The sequence below is a fragment of the Eptesicus fuscus genome, chromosome 15, assembly GCF_027574615.1.
Source record: "Eptesicus fuscus isolate TK198812 chromosome 15, DD_ASM_mEF_20220401, whole genome shotgun sequence".
Lineage (NCBI taxonomy): Eukaryota > Metazoa > Chordata > Mammalia > Chiroptera > Vespertilionidae > Eptesicus > Eptesicus fuscus.
The window spans coordinates 67,263,826-67,277,754 of NC_072487.1; the positions used below are offsets into that span (position 1 = coordinate 67,263,826).

The 13,929-nt window shown below is 49.5% G+C and overlaps 1 protein-coding gene across 2 annotated transcripts in view; it reads left to right on the forward strand.

The window, feature by feature from the left end:
• ASTN2 (astrotactin 2) overlaps positions 1-13,929 on the forward strand; it is a 769,045-nt gene that overhangs the window by 164,013 nt on the left and 591,103 nt on the right. The gene's annotated exons all lie outside the window — the stretch shown is intronic.

Genomic DNA, 13,929 nt, shown 5'->3' on the forward strand with positions numbered 1-13,929 from the left:
GGCATTGTCTTCTGGGCTAAGCCATTTCCGATAGATGGCCAACCTCTGTTGGGTTATCAGAGTTTGTCTTCTCTGGTTCTTCCACAGTGAAGGGGGGTGGGGTGTCAGTGTTATTGGAATTGGAGTTTTGAGGAGCATCAGAAGATATGTAGTCCAACATCTCTCAGGTATCTCTTGGTTACTTGCCCTGATGGCCTTCTCACTACTTAGGAGAAAGCTCATCTCATTTCCAGACTCTATAATTAGAAAGTGTTGTCTTATCATGAGTTGAAATATGTGTTCCTGGCCTCCACATCCACAAAGAGAGTAAATCTTTTCTTCCCTCTCTGAGGCATCTCTTGGGAAATTTGACAACAGGGGAAAAAAACAAAAAAAGGCTCCCTGTAACTTCTGGAAATCAACCTCAATACACAATCCCAGTGTCCTCAGCTCCTCTCACGTGATGTAGTTTTCAGATACATTATCATTTTGGACAGTGTCCTCTAGATGCAGATTCTAATTTTGGATTTCCTGGGAGTTACACCAGAACCGACACTCCTCTTCCGCGAGGTGGGAATGCTCCCGGGCTGAGCAAAGCGGGACTTCCGCCTCCTTCCCGCTAGCTCTCCTGCTTCTGTTGATATGGCTGGAGATCACGTTTCTATCTTACAGTTCGTCCTGGCTCACCCGGAATGTTTGGAAACCTCTCGCTCTTTTTTCACCTATGCTGTTTCAAACACACCTTCATGTGGTCTGCTGGTGGACAATTCGTGATGTGGACGTACACCCAAGATGTCTTTCCGCTTGTCCTTATTAAGTGTCTATGGCTCCAGCTGGTTTATAGACGGAATTTGGCTATTTGTCTTTAGGTAAATGCTACAGAGGCACCGCCCTGCCCTTTCTCCACATCATCTTTGGGATGCTGGTGCTAATGGGTGGGAGGTTTGGCCAGGAGATCCCAGTTCTGACACTGGCCCACTCCTCTTCGTGGGCTGAGAGGAACCCTCACTGCTTGGCCCAGCCCTGCAGCTCTGAACTCTACCTTCTTCTCCTCTGCTCCTAAGATCTTGCCTCTCAGATGCATCTTTTTATAAGTAACCCCCCCCCCCCGCCCCTTACAGGCCTCTACCAAGCCCCAAATGGAGAACAACAAACCTCTTCAAAGTGGGGAAGAGGGTCGTGGAGGCAGGTCACTGACAATTATCTTGTTGGACCTTCTTTTCTTCCTCTTTCCCTCCCTTACTCCCTCCCTCCCTCCCTCCGTCCCTCCTTCCCCCAAACTGGAAGCTCATACACAGTGCCATGAAGAGTCTGCCCTCAGGAGGTAGAATGATACAGAGGTTAAGTCTTCCATTGAGCTTGAGCAGCTCTGTGACCATGGACAAGTTGCACGGGCCTCTCCCATTAAAGAGGCGGGGCACAGTGCCTTTCAGGGTGGTGAGGATGGTGAGGACACTTAAGGGAGAAGACACACTGAAGGGTTTGGTGAGTGGTCAGTGTTCAGCACACGTTTCTGTTATTGCTGCTCATGCCGTCGGTCTTCACAGTCGTGCCACTGTGCCGGGCACTAGGGTAGGCACTGCAGTGGAGGTGAGGGAGGCAGAGCCTCTGTCCTTAACCTCACAGTGTCCTCCTGGGAGAAAAATGGGGATGGGGGTGAGAAAGCTAATGCTGAGGCCCACATGGCCCCGGGTTTCTGTCACACAGCGAGGACATGGCAGAGCCGTGGTCAGAGCCCAGGTCCCTGGCAGCAAGCCTTGGCTACCCACCAGAACCTTTGCTGTAGACACCTGTCCTGCCCACCTAGCGTCATGGGGACGGACGGCCCATTTCACTGGGAGGTGGGGCTGTCCAATCCCATGCACCTTAAAGAGAACACAAAGTCTTGTGATTCCTGCTGCTGTGCATGTTAGCTGCCTGCAAACCCTCTCTGAGTTGCTCTCATGGTGCGTGTGTGTGTGTGTGTGTGGTGGTGGGGGGGTGCTGTCTACATGACGGAGACAGCACAGGGGACAGAATCATGCTGGATCCAGGGGGTACACAGGACAAGCAATCGTGCCGAGCGGAAAGGGAGGCTGCTCTTGATCTCCTCTTCCCATGCTCTTTCTCTCGTATTTTCTTTCGAGAAGAACTCTGTTCAGACAGTAACAAAGCCAGGCCCTTATTTTCTGAAATCTTAGCTCCAGTGTTGAGAAGCACAAAAGAGAGATCCAAAGAGAGTGAGTGGTGGGTGCTGAGGAGTAAGGCCCGGTCCTCCCAGTGGAGGTGGGGGGAGTAGAGGTGAACGGATTTGACTGGAACCGGGCTCTTCAGTTCACCGCCGCAAGGCCTCCGGCAAAACTCTCAGCCACCCTGCAATCCATGCCCTCCTCTCACCTGTTTTCATCTGAGCAAAATTAGTTCTTCAAATGTTCCTCTGGGTAGGCTTTACAATAAAGTACAGTCTGAAATAAAGCAAAGCGCTTCATGCAATACTGAGTCCCAGCCACCATCAGGGCAGGACAGGAAGGGAGTAGGCGAGATGGAAGTAGAGGGCACACTTTCCCTGACTCCTGGTAGGACTCTGGTCACCCTCACTCAGGCGTCCTCAAACTACGTTCCTCGGGCCACATGCGGGTGTTTTTTTACTTCAAAATAAGATATGTGCAGTGTGCATAGGAATTTGTTCATAGTTTTTTTTAAAACTATAGTCCGGCCCTCCAACGGTCTGAGGGACAGTGAACTGGCCCCCTGTTTAAAAAGTTTGAGGACCCCTGCTCTAACCACTGGGACGTGGCTGCTGGTGGCTGTTCGTGCAGCATCATGGTCCCTGCATCCCTGTGCACCTGGTCCTCCTCGCCTGGACTGGAGAGGGACGGTTGCGCGGCAGATTGCAGATCTAGCAGCAGCAGCTCAGACCAAATTTGCGTGTGTTGCCCCAGGTGGCCCTTGAGAGAGAACCAGGAAGCTGTCTCCTCCAGGGGAGGACCTGGGCACAGCCATGCATTTGGTCACGAGGGGCAGGCACTCAGAGGCTGGGCAGTCCATGCAGAAGTAACCCAGAGCCTTGGACATTACCTTGCCCGGGCTAATCCCGCCTGTACATTCAAACTGTTCCGTCTACCTGCTTTCTGGATAGTGGGAGGAGAAAGTTTCATTACCAAGCGACAACTGCTTGGGTTCCCGGATGCTAGGCAGGTTTGACATTCGGGTGATACACACCTGTGTGGTGGTACCTTTGTTAAATATTGAAGTTCTTCTGTGCCTGTTGGTAAATAGCTCTCAGCCCTGGAAAATAACCCCTCCCCCCACAATGCCCTCCTGCTGCCTACCAGTCCCAGCCCCTCCCCAAGGGCCCTCCTGAAGTGCCCACTGAGAAGGGCTGGGGTGGCATTAGAACACTGCTCCCATGTCAGGGCTGGCATCCCATCCTGCTTGTCAGTGCCTGTGCTTTAGACGTTCTCAGGTATGTGACGGTCACTCCTGATGTCACCTCAGAAGTGAGAATTTGATCATGTCAGGGTATGAGTGCTCAGCACTGTGTTTGGTACATGACAGAAACCTGATACCTTTTAATTCCTATTTTTCTTATCTGACTTTAAATGGATGTTTCCCTCCCCACAATATTATACATGGAATTACAAGGAAATTAAAATAGCAAATTTGTCACTTTATCAAGGGATAGGGTAGGGGATTGCTGAATGGATATTGGGTTTCCTTAATTTTGTTTTTATAATTGTGAAAGAAATGCATGCTCTTTGTAATAAAAGGAAGGGAGGGAAGGAGAAAGAGAGGGAGGGAGGGAAAGAGGGAGTGAAGATGCATGGGAGGGAGGGAGGAAGGGAGGGAGGAAAGAAGGGGAGAGAAGGGGAGAGAAATGAGAGAAAGAAAAAGACATGAAAGAAGAAAAGTCTGATGGTGTAAAGCAATAACTAAAAGTCCTACTTTGTCTCTATCCTATCCCATGGACAGGATCCAAAGGGTAATTCTTTAAAATAGTTTGTATTATGTTATTCTAGCATTTTCCAAAGTATGCAGATATATACTGATGGGGCCATCTCAGCCACATACACTGTTCAAAAGCAGTTTGATCACTTACCAAACAATGTAAGAAAAGCATCTTTCCATGTTGGCCCGGCACGCCCATCTTACTCTCATTGAAAGCTGTATAGGAGTCAGGAATATGACAAAAGGCACCAGCATTTACTTTACTACCTCCTGTTGGTGATCATTATCTCAGTTTTTTTATAAACATCCTGTACCAATACACACACACACACATATGTATCTTGTAAAGTGTAATAATATTTCTGTAAGAAAAAAATGCCTAAAAGCATAATCTCTGCAACAAAGGGTGCACATTATACATTTGCGAGAACAAATTATACATTTTGCAGTTTTGCTAAGTACTGTCACATGTATTCATTAAAAAAAATTGGTCTTATACTCTCCAGGGCAGCACACCGGTCTGCACAAACAGCTACTATCACATCACATTGGCTTTGTGTATATTACCATGGACCTTCCTAGCCTTTATCTATTTACTTGGCATCATTTTATATGTGCAGTTTTTTCTCTTTTTTTTTTCTCCTAATTAACATAGGTCCACATTCTTCTCTTTGTGAAAAGTCTCATAGTCACCCCAAGCTAGGATTATTTTTCGGGGGAGGGTGGTGCAGGATAAAGACTTGCCTTTTTCTCCTACTTGTGTTCAGGACCTAGGGTGGAAAAAGGAAAGAAGTGTGGCCTCATATACCAGCAGAGCCCCCCAGTGACAGAGAAGGAGGGAGGGGTCACGGTCCCTCTGACATGGGGCCAGTCGCCTAAACATTAGTGTCGCTCGGGATCACAGACCAGCACGCTCAGGGTGAACAGGACCTTGGTTGAGAGGATGGGGAGGAAGGGGTGTTTATTGAGTCCCTGTAACAATCAGAATGCTGTCCTATACTTGGTTTCGTTGAGCCATTTGTAATTAACCCTGAGGGGCAGGTGGATGGAAGGTTGGCTGGGAAACCAGTGCTGTTGCTGCTTCGAATGAGGACAGCTGACCTCTGCTTAGCGATAACCGCTGTTCTGGGGACTTCCCAGGAATTATGCCACTTACACCTCCCAGTTACCCTACGAGTTATGTACTAATATCGCCTCCCCTCTGCAGAGCAGGAGGCTGAAGCAAGGAAGGCTGAAGAGGCGTGTCTGAGGTCACACAGCTGGAAAGTGGCAGGGCCAGGGTAAACTCTGGCACGGAAGCCTCAAGGCCAGGGGCAGAGCTGGGATGCGAACAGCCTGCACCACAGGGAATCTCATGATGCTTGGGAAGGCACCAAGCTCTTCAGTCCCAGGAATAGCTCAAGTGTGGCAACCACGAGCTTCCCACAAATCTGGGAAGAAAAGTAGGTAATTAACATCTGTTCTCCCAGGCAGGAAGCTGCTCCACAGTGATGCTGAGCTCGGTTGGCAGAAGGGACTTTGCAACTGGGAGGTCCCAGTTTTTTGGAGAGTTTCAGTGGTCCCCACGGGTTCGGGGAACTCATGTTTGGTGTCAGGAAAGCACTCTAGGGTGACAGAGAGCCGAGGAGCTGCCTGTTAACGCGCCCTCTCGCAGCCCCTGGGAATGCCATGCAGATGTCATCCTTGTACAGCGCCTCCTCAAATCCAAGGGCTCTTCTCAGTCAACGCTCCATTCGGTGCCTTGTCTGGGTACCCAGGCGTCTTCACACAGAGGCTCCAGCCTACGTTTGCGCCTCCTCACCTTCCCCCTCCCCACAGCCCCTCTTCAAGCCACACCCGTCTTCCCGATGTCTCCACACACCGCATCCTCACACACCTTCTTGCTCACGTGTGTGTGTTTCCTCCTCCTCCATCCTACACACAGCGGCCACTGTTAGGACCCGCCGGGTTACAGAAGTCTCATGCCTAAAGTTTTCCCAGAATTCTCACTGCTCTTGACCCTCACTCTCCGTGCTCCAGCCAAATGGCCTTCTGTCTTTTTTGTTTTGTTTTTAAACTCGAGGAGGTTCTTCCTCCACAGGCCCTTTGCATACGCCATGGTTATCTTTTCTCCAACAGATTCTCTGTCCTTCCCCCATCTGTCCTGGCTGACTCCTCATTATTTTGGTCTTAGCTCGAATTCTACCTCATCAGATAAAATCTCTTCTCTATGAATTCTCCTCTTCTGTCTTCTAGCCACTCTCCTGTTTGTTTCTGTAGTAGTTCCTTTTATTGTTTGCATTTATTTATTCAGTATTTGAATCCTCTTACTCAGAGCTCCATGCGATTGTGTACCGGGTCTGGTGGGTGTGTTCTGTGTCTAATACAATGACAGGCACACACAGGTGTTGAAGTATGTGTTGGGTTAGTAGGTGGAGGAATGGATAAATGGATGGAGGGGTACATCCTTACCTTAGAGCCTCCCTGCAGGCTGGGAACCTCTGCATGGACTGTGTACCCTTTTCTGAGCCGTGCAAACTTCATTTAATATTTTCACATCAATGATCTGCTGAATCTTCCCATCCATCTCATAAACAAGAAATTATCAAAATTTCAAAATCATCTCAATACAACTTAAAAGCAATGGAGCCATAATGTGAACCCAGCTTTGCCGGACTCCCAACCCCCAGCATGTTCTGAGGAGAGCCTGCATTAACCCTGCCCATTTATTTGATCAGGGGAGGTAAGGCATGCACTGAGATGCTAGCAGGCCAAGTCTTTTTTTATCAAAAATGTTGAACAGCAACCCCCGTGAGAAGTGTATTTTGCGCAGCGGTCACACATACATGCACGTGAATGTGTGTGCACGTCTCTAGGTGGGTTTTGCAGAAGAAAACTCACCCTTGTTGCACGTGACATGCTCTGACATTTTCTATTCTTTTGATGTCATCTTTTAAATGCCGGTGGCAGCCACTGAATTGATTGCACAGTTTCTGAGTGGGTCGTAACCTGAATTTCAAAGACCTTTCGGGCCTCAGAGAGACAGTACTCTGCTGGGAGAGCCGCAGGGGGACAGGTCCGGGGTCATTGGGTCTGGGATGGGTCCTGCAGGTGCCCCTTGCCCAGAGACCTGAGGGTGTTGCAGTCCAAGGGACAGAAGATAAGGGGCAGATGGGGGAGCTGCAGTGGTGCCTGAGACAGGCAAGGTGCACAGGGCAGCACTGTGTCTCACCACACCCTCCCTGCGGCCCACCCATGGGTGCCTTTCACCCCACCCTCTGCCCACTGGCCCCATTATCGTCATACTTTCTGTGAAAAGGGGTCACCCTGCCCCCACAAAGGATCCTCTGTGTGTCCTTTATCTTCTTTCCTTGGACATTTTTTCGTCCCCCCCCCCCGCCCCCCCGCACCTACCTGCTCACCACAACCCAAAGGTCTTCCCCTCTGCCCTCTGCTTGGGAAACACCCCCCATCCCTCAAGCTCCAGCTCAGCACCTCCCTGTTCCCACCTGTCCTGGAGGCCCGGATGGAGGTTCTCAACAAGCCCGGGAAACTCCACTGTCACAGCAGGTCCTGTTCGGACAGAGCCTTGCGGGAGCCGCCGGAGCGCCTGGGGACAAGAGGAAGGCAGGTGCACAGATCACCTTCGCCGGAGCAGGACTGCTTTAAACTCTTTCACACTCGGGATTCCATGGAAGGCTCTCTCACTTTGGGATTTTGAAAGGCAGGCTGTCCAGGATGAAAAGAAGATTCGTTTGTGCGTGGCTTTCTTACACCGAAGTGCCCTGATGTCCTAGTCCCTCTTCTTGTTCAAAGCACTCTTTGAAGTCTGTGTTGGGCAACATCCCAGAGGCTGTTTGGCGTCTTCTCTCTGCTCTGCCCCTGCATCTGCCGTTCCTATGGAGATGGGCTGACATTTTAGTCCCTGCATCTTCTCTTTGGGTATACCTCACCCTCATGACTCAGCCCTGTATCCACTATTCACTCGCTTATTTGCCAGGTGTTTACTGAGCACCTACTGTGTGCAAGGTGCTGTGTTGAATGCAGAAGATACAAAGCAAGATGGGCAATCGTTTTCTCCTAGGGTCTCACAGTTTCGAGGGCTATAAAACAGCAATAGCCTCTTTATTTTATTTATATCGCCCTTTAGCATGTATAGAATGGTTTCATAAACATTATTTGATAATCTCCGTTTGCTGCTGAACCTGTTTGAGAGACAAAGAGTCTTAACTTGGGCTCAGAGAAATCAAATCGCTCACCACACGACACAGAGCGAGTGGGGTGGTGAGCCTCGACTTAAACCCTCATTTCCAGAGTGCGGTCCACGACTGGCTGTCATTTGCTATGTTGTACTTATCCCTGCAGCAGCCTGAATATCATTTGGCAAACAACAGGTTCCATCTACATTGCCCTCCCCCTCTTAATTTTAAAGAGCATAAGCCCATTGTCTTGGAAGTATTCAAACAAGACTGGAGAGCCATTTGTCCAGCATGCTGTAACAGGGTTAAGAGATTTCACACCGTCCAAGTAACGCCTTCTAAGTCTTAGGTTATAAAGCTGGAACTTAATTTGTTTCTACTCCATTTTCTTCTTAGTACTTCTTGGGAAACAAAGGTTGAAAAAGTAGGTTTCTTTAAACTAGCCAGCCTGGGAAGTATTCAGACTTGAGAAGTTTGTTTTGTTTTTTCTTTTTAACTCCAGCTGGTCACTGATGGAATGGTAGGTGGTTCATTTCCACCCCAATTAACCATATCACCTAGTGGAAGACCAGACCCTAACTTGTAGCAAAGCTTTTTGGCCTTGATTTCTGGGCCTTGGACAGGGGCTCTGGTACTTGGTGAAGTGGGCAGGGCTGCAGGGGGTAAGGTGGTGGGGGTGGGGGGAGTGGGGGAGTGGCAGAGCTTCCACAGACAGGAGCTAGGCTTGCCAGCCAGCCAGCCTCTGAGCCAGCGGCACACTCTCTAAAATAAGATACAGACAGAGATCTGTCACGGGATCACAAGCAGGAATGTCACCAAAGCTGTCACTTCCCAGCATTAATTGCCAGAATAGCAAAGCAAAGGGACAGTCTCTGAACATGTGCTCTCCCCTCCGCTCTCAGGATCCTCTCCTTATCTCCCCTCTCACTGCGCCCACAGAGCCCCTTCCTCTCTATCTCCAGCGACCCCTGGGGCATTCTGACTTGATTAGACTGAGCCAGGCAAGGCGGCCTCCACACAGTGATAGGTGAGGGTGAAGGAGGTTTGATGTGGGGCTGGCGAGGCTGCTCCCTGATTGGGCAGAGCCGGAGCAATTTCCCAGCAGTCAGGGACCTGGACCTCCATCCCAGCCTCCCTGGCAGTGGCTGGAAACCACCCCGTGGGGCCTGACTGGCACCCAGAGTCCTGGCATCTCAGCTCATGCCTCCCACAGGGACCCGCCTGTCACGGGCCCCCATGTCCCCCATCCATCTCGGGATGCAGCCGTCTCCATCCTGACCCACACATGGCCGGCCCTGGTTTTTCCTAATCCTTCTCCATTATAACAGTGTATGCTCATTGTAGACATCTTAAAATATTAAGTATACGTTTGTATCTTTCAGAATACCTCATCAAATAGCCACAGTAACTTTTTACCACTTTTTTGTCTTCTTTTACATATTGAAAGTGAAAGTATTTCAACATGTTTGTCATTCTTAACCTCCTTGTGGTTTATTTATTGGTGTACATTTCAGTTGCTCCTCCCATCTTCCTTTTTCCCCCCTGCTATTTTGTTGTTATCAGCCACAAACATTCTGGGGCTAAAACTTGTGTGTGTGTATGTGTGTGTTTTTGTGTTTTTTTTTTTTTGTCATTATGCATTATATCCTCGGGCTCTATTCCCAGGGGTGGAATTATTGAGTCAAATGGTCTGAATGTTTCTAAATTCTTGATATATGTTTAGCTCAACATCCCTGTGATGGGAAGTCTGGATATATGTTTGTTAAATAAAGAACTATTTTTCACTTATTTTTATCCATTAATTTAATAAGCTTTAATCAAGTGTCAGGCACTATTTAGGGCACTGAGGATAAAGGAGTGAATAAAATATTTACAAGTCTATTTCTGTTGAGTTTACTTGCCGGTGTGAAAAGACCATAAACAAATGAACAAGAAAAAAGTTCATAAAATATAAATATTTTATAGATATATATTATGATAATAATATATACATATATATATATATATGTGTGTATATATATATTATTATATATTATATATATATATAACTATCTACACTAATAAAAGAGAAGCATGCAAATTGACCATCACTCTGCTACACCCACCAGCCATTCAGGAGCAAGTATGCAAATTAACCCAACAAAGATGGTAATGGCCACGAAGCTGGAGGGAACAGGAGGCTTGGGTTGCCCCTGGTGATGGAGGAAGCCAAGCTTCCTGCCCGCCCTGGCCGGCCCTGGCCTCCACTGAAGGCTACAAAGTTTCAATTATAGAAGATAAATAAATTCCAGATACCTGCTTCCAGCCATCCCTGACCTCCGCTAATGGAGGTGCAGAAAACAAAAACAAAAAAAAGAAAGAAAAAAAGGAGGGGCTGGGAGCTTGGGTCATCCGGGGGTGTGGCCAGCCTGCAAACAGCCATCAGCACCTCACCCAGGCTGGCCAGACACCCCATCGGGGACCCCCACCCTGAAGGGGGTGTGGCCAGCCTGAAAATAGCCCTCAGCCCCTCACCCAGGCTAGCCACACCCCCATGGCCCGATCCCTGTAAACGGGCAGTCGAACATCCCTCAAGGGGTCCCAGATTGGAGAGGGTGCAGGCTGGGCTGAGGGACACGCCCGCCCCCCCCCCCCCCGTGCACAAATTTCATGCACCGGGCCTCTAGTATAATCTATAAGGTTGTATAGAGTTATATAGGTATAATATTAAATCATGAGACCTGCAGGGGGGGAGGGAATAAAAGAAGGGATGAAATTAGGACCCGAAGGAAAGGCCTCACTGATGAGGTGATGTTTGCGGACCAGTCTACAGTAAGTGAAACAATTAGCCATTTGGATATTTGAGGAAAGAGCTTTCCTGGCAGAGGGAATAGCAAGTGCAAAGGCCCTGGGGCATTGGTGTGCTGGGCACCTTTAAGGAATAGGAAGAGGCAGTCTGAGGAAGAAAGCAGTGGGATAAACTGGGTCACAGAATCATTGAAAAGAAGGTCACATAGGGCCTGATAGGTAAGGACATTGGCTTTTCTGCAAGTGAGGTGAGAAACCATTGGAAAACAGGGAAGTATTTTTTTTAAAGGTGGTAATAAATAGGGCCAAATGAGAAGGAGCGGGTTAGGCCTGGAGTTGCCATTCAGAAGGGACAAGACTGGGGAAATTGGAGACTAGAGGCTGCACTCTGGAATCTGGCAGGTAGAATTCAGCCCCCAGCTATGTGATTTGCTTCCATTAAGAGCACATTTTATATTTTCCAATAAAGTTGTCAATGTTTATAAACTGGGAAACTTCACATCCCAATCCACATTTGTCTCACTTGATTGCCGGAGGATCTGGAAACTCTCAGCACTTGGCAGCGCCTGAGGGTCGCACCTCCTTTGGGAGAGCTGCCGTCTGCATTTCATCACAGACCCCACCTGACCCACTGCCCTAACCTAGGTCCGCCCTGGTCCTTGTGGGCTCTTGAACGTCACTTACCTCGGAGGAGTTGAGGGAACAGAGAAGCCCCTAGGAGCAATAACTTCACCTCCTCTTGTGTATCAAGATGGACGGACATTAGGATCTCTAGGACCTTCCAGAACGCATGCCTGCCCACTCCCCATTGGCGCCAGGAAAAGGGTTGCCCAGGTTGGTGGCAGAGGAAAGCATCCTCTCTTCTTTCCACCTTCTTGAGTTTTGTTTCTCCAGCCAGAGAGAGGCAGCAGATCCGAGACCAGGGGACCTCTGCGAACCTGGGTGGCAGAGCAAAGTAGGGAAGAAGCCCAGCTCTCAAATCAGACACTCCAGGGTCAAGTCTCGCTTCTGCGATTTACAAAGTGTGAAAACTGGAGCAAGTCACTGACCTCTCTGAGCCGCAGTCTCTTCATCTCTAAAATGCATTTTGCAGGATTCTCTCGAGAATCGAAGGAGATTATGTGACATATTTAGTGCAGTGCTTTGACTTAATAAAGTAAAGCTCTTATTGTTATCTTGTCTGCAATGCTCACTGTACTCAGCAAATAGAGTCCCAGAGAGGGGAAAGGGTTTATCTGAGGTTGTAGGGCAAATTAATACTAGTTATCTGTGTGCATGAGGCGATGGAGGGGATGGAGAGGGGGGCTCTCATATAGACCGTTTTCTTTTCCTTTTCAAAGGAGGAAACTGTATCCTGAGAACTCAAGTAGCTTGCCCAGGACCCGGCACATGCTCTGTGTTAAGGCCAGGATTTGTACTTAGGGCTTCATGACCTTGAAATGCTCACTCCTCACCGATACCCAGTGGCCTTTCCTGTTAGAACACCGGGGCTGGGGCTGATCACAGAACAGTCCCGGGTGCGGGGAAGAGAGGCGTTGTTAGCATGTAGCTCTGCTAAGTTCATGCATCGGTGTCTCCTCTCCCCTCCTGCCCCCATCAGGAGTGACCTCTCTGTCTCCTGACCTGGCTTCTGCTGCCTCACGGCCGCTGCTCCTGTCTCAGACTATCTCCTTGTATTTCCTGTTCCAACACTCTGTGAGGAAATCTGTCCTATTCAATCCTGGATGCCCAAATGGGCCAGTCCTCACTGCAGGCCGCGCCATCCTCCACACGCTCCTCTGGGACCGTCCTCCGCTGCTCAGATCTGGGGCTCTGGTGCCATCCTCTTAGCCTGGATGGTGCAGCCTCAGAGCACTCAGCACGGCGCCCTCTGGGTGCCAAGGCAGCTACTATTCACTAAGGCAGGCGTCTGTGGGTACCGCACTCCCTCAAAGCATCACATCCTGTCCAGAGCCGTGGGGAGCCCGCCTTCTCTGAGCAGGACTGGTGTGCCTGGCTTCAGAAGAGCCTGGTGGGTGAACAGCTCAGTTTAGCAAAGAGATAAATCAGGGAGTGACGGATTATTTTCCTAAATGGTTCTTCAGTTTACAGCAGCCCTCGCCACTGGATTCCTTTCAGTACCCAGCACCCCACCAGTGCATGTCAGGGAGGGTGGGGCTTAAGCAGCTGTTAACTTACAGAAAGGTTTAAAGGGATACTCGTCCAGGAAGCAAAGCAAAACCATGAGAGCAGGGCATTCTGGGAGCTGGCCAGCTATAGGATGATGGGTTTGGGATGGGGCAGACGTGGGTATGGGTCCTGTACCCACATAGCACCTTGATCTTGGGTAAGTGAACTCATCTTTTAAAATCTCGGATTCCTCATCTACGAAACAGGTTTCACAGCAGTGTCAGAGTCCGGGGTGGGAGGGGACGGTACCAGGGCACCCTATTGTACGTAGATGGGGAAACTAAGGCACAGCGCGCTGAAGTGGCTTTGGAGGTGATGCATCTGGAAGGAAGGGCGGGGTCTGCCTGAGGTGACAGGGTTTCATCCAGCCCCACAGGGAGAATACCTGGGGAGCAGGAGCAGACTCTGGTTTGCTTTCACAGGGAAGAGAGTGTCTGAGCAGAGAGGCGATGGAGATGGAGGATGGAGATGGAGGATGGGGACTCAGGAGGCCGTGGGGCAGCCTCAGGGACCGAGCTGAGTTGGACCTTCACCGTTCCAATTCCCCTGGGGTACAGGGTGGAGCTGGATTAACTTCAGAATGCCTGAATCCACGCTCCAGGGTTTCATGTCTCCTGTGTGCCTGGGCCATCCTTGGCACAAGTATGCTGCTTAGATCAGGGGTATGAAGTGGGTTTTGTTTTTCATATTTCTGTGTGTGTGTGTGTGTGTGTGTGTGTGTTTCTTCCCTGAGGCATGCCGACATGAGGAGTTCACGGAGGGAAATGCACGGACTTGGGTGAAACCTTATTTACTTATTTACTTTTTGGAAGGCATGCAGTACCAAGTCATCTCCCCCTCATAAATATGCATGAGGCTGGCCTGCTCTCTCCTCCCGAGGAAGCATGAC